This window comes from Buceros rhinoceros, unplaced genomic scaffold, assembly GCF_000710305.1.
Source record: "Buceros rhinoceros silvestris isolate BGI_N320 unplaced genomic scaffold, ASM71030v1 scaffold11228, whole genome shotgun sequence".
In the NCBI taxonomy this organism is placed as follows: Eukaryota; Metazoa; Chordata; class Aves; order Bucerotiformes; family Bucerotidae; genus Buceros; species Buceros rhinoceros.
The window spans coordinates 12,905-16,066 of record NW_010428680.1 but is presented as its reverse complement, the minus strand read 5'-3'; the positions used below and the strand labels follow the sequence as shown (position 1 = coordinate 16,066).

Genomic DNA, 3,162 nt, shown 5'->3' with positions numbered 1-3,162 from the left:
CCTGCTGAATCTTCTACATTAACCATTCTCCATTTGTATTAAAAGATAGAAAGTTTTTATCCCTGCTAATCTTCCAGCAAAAATGGTCAGTTATCACTGATGTTTATATTTGGCAAGGTTGTGAAATAAGTGCCTAATGACTTCAGAAATTGCATCAGCCATTTGGGAGCTGTGGTCAAGTGGGAAGCTCTTGGGCTTGCTGACAGTCTGCATTTGTTTACTGAGGAATGTAGAAATCAAGAATTTCCCAGACACTTCTCTTTTTCTCCTTGACATATTTTTCTTTTGTTCTTATGTGACATCACGTATTTCTAAGAAACAGAAAATGTCCCTACCAGGTGTTTGGACTGTTGCCTTTTCTTACCACCATTTTTATTCCTGGTGCTTGTGTGAGAATGAAACCCAGAGATCAGTAAGGTCAAAGTATGAGCTTAAAGCCCCCTTGTGAGATAGAGGGAGCCATGGGCTGTGGTACCAGCGATGACACAGAACACACAACTTTGCATGCGGCGAGCTGAGCCACCTCTTGGTCCCTCCCAACCAGAATGTGCCAGGAGAAAACGGATTTCTTTCAGCTTTTGTTGACTCTTCCTTATCTCCTTTCCCCTGCAGGCTGCTCTTTCCTCCCTTGTGCTTTCATATTTCTGCACATTAGAATATTAGGTCAAACACCCTCACTGAAAATTGTGCTGTACAACATTTCTGATTTTCATCTTTTTGCTTCATTTTCTTCTCATCTACTGGAGGCATCAATGGTAAAGCAATTTTCCCCTCAGATGTTTGCCCTTTGATCATGCCAGAGCTTACTATAAACGTTATGTCAAACAGGGCTTTCCCAGTTCTTTATAAATGTTTATTGTGTGCTCAAAGGTGACAAGAAAACAAGATCAGCTATTACTTTTGGAATTAATATCAATTTTTATTTTCCCACTCACTGTATGTTATGAATAATGTGTAACAGAGCCCAAGGGGTCTGTGTTCTGGATGATGAGAAAAGTGCCACGTAATGGGTTAATACCAGTCTGATCTTTTCCTGTTACACAAATTGCATGATTGTATTGTTTACCCTAATAGTGGTGGTTTTGATATCTTGGTGGAAGCAGAGGGAGGCTTGTTTGCTGTGGAAACCACTTGAAATTCAATCTGTAGGCTAATCTAATTATAGTGAATGATAACTAGACTAGATGACAGGACTGTCTTCCATAAATTTAAAGCTGAATGTACCTTATGTTGTCTAATTTTAGCTAGCTGCAGCATCAGGGGCAGTGTACTCTATTTTGTAGAGCAGGTTATGGAGATTTTTATAGAGATAGACATAAAAATTAGATATATACATAAAATTTATATTCATATATATACAATTAAATATGTGCATATATATATAATCCAGTGAAAAACAATAGTTCACAGAAATGTAAATATTGTTCTGCAAAATCCAATATAGCCTTGAATTTCTCTTTTCCTACTAAGAAATAGTTCTGTTTAACGGAAAGATCTGCAGTCTCTGGTGTAAGATCCTCACTGCAAACTCATGTAGGGCAGGTTGTAAAGCTGCAGGAAATAATATACCACCAGTGTGCTCTCTGCTAAGGGCCTAACGACACCAACGTCAAGGCAATGTTGTCATAGCATGTCTTCCTGATGCAGGAACCATTACCGAGCTTCACCGGACCTCGCTGTGCAGACTTCATCTTGGGAATCTATCAGATGCATTTTTGGCATTGATAAATCAACTGCACAGCTCAATTCCAGAACATACGCCCCTGCTGAATGCTTTTCTCTGTGCTAGGCTCTTTCACACCAAATTCATATGGAGTGGTGTCATCAGGCTCTGAGTAAAGAGGGAAGCAGGAAGAGCTCATAGATTAAATTTTAGATTAAATTCTACAAGAATAAAGCTTGTATTAAAACATTATGCATTGGTGATTCTAGCTATCTGCATGGTCATTTTCTGAGTTCTAATATGCTCATAACTTACGGTGAAAAGAACATTACAGGCTCCAACATATAAAGGGAACTGAAATTGTTAATGTAATTAATGTTCTCACATATCAAGGCCAACAATCAATCACACCTACTGAGAAGCCAATCAGTCAAAAAAAGCATGCCTATGAAAATAAGCCGTTAGTTCACCTTGGACTGTAACGTGAAGGGACCACGCAGGGCTCAGGCAGCAGCCGGGCTGCCACAGGTTGGTGCCAGCCACCAAACGCAGCGTGTTTCAGAGCCAAAGCAGAGCTGCTGCCGAAGGGGGGACCATCGGATCAGGGCAGACGCAATCGCTGCTGGCACAGCAGCTCCTGGCATAACATCCCGGTCAAGACAAATAGTACTATCCTTGGATGAGGAAGCAGGGGAATATCAGGTTGAACTAGAGGGAGTGGATGACAGCTGTAATTAGGACTCTTTGGGGATGAGGGTGTTCAATTCCAACAGGGAGAGTTCCAACAAGGTGTTGACAAATCACAGTTTTAAAGAAGATGCATAGTTATTATTTAAGGGCTTGAAAAAAAGGCATTATAGTGAAAAACCTCAAGAGTATCACCTGCTTTATTTAACAACTACAACCAAAAAAAGGATTAAGGGTTATTTGAATAGAGCCTAGAACTGTCTCTGTATGGAACACAAATCATAATGCAAGTCTTAGAAATGGTCAAACAAAATATAGTGTCTGGAAAACGGAGAAGTAGAATAGGCAAAACACAAAACTTCCTTTTATAACTGTAACAGGTTTAAGTGTAATTAAGCTTTAAACAACCTACCAATGTTTGTTCTGGATTTTTCATCACTGGAAATGTTTAAGTTCTGGCCGTGTTTTGTGTTAGGTACTATGGTACTATGGTTATATGGACTGAACGAGCTTAGTGGTCTCCTCTGATTTTCAATCTATTAAACATAATTAGAATTTGCTCCAAAGCTGATTTCAATCTTTACAAATCTAAGTATTCTTCGCAAATCAAAAGAAAAGTCCACCACGGAAGTAAAATTATTGCAGGATTTTAAAATTTAAGTTAACTAAGCACTTTTAAAGTGTTTAATTTTCCCTTTCTCAGGAGAGAGCAGAAACCAAGCTTCTGAGAAGACAAGATACCTCCCCATCCCATCAGGCTCGCAGCCTTGAGACTGATCCTCCACGACTGTAGTAGTGGCTGGGGTTTTTTT

General features: G+C 39.5%; 1 protein-coding gene across 1 annotated transcript in view; it reads right to left on the bottom strand.

The window, feature by feature from the left end:
* The window catches only part of BCHE (butyrylcholinesterase), a 30,991-nt gene that overhangs the window by 22,282 nt on the left and 5,547 nt on the right, over positions 1 to 3,162 (bottom strand). The gene's annotated exons all lie outside the window — the stretch shown is intronic.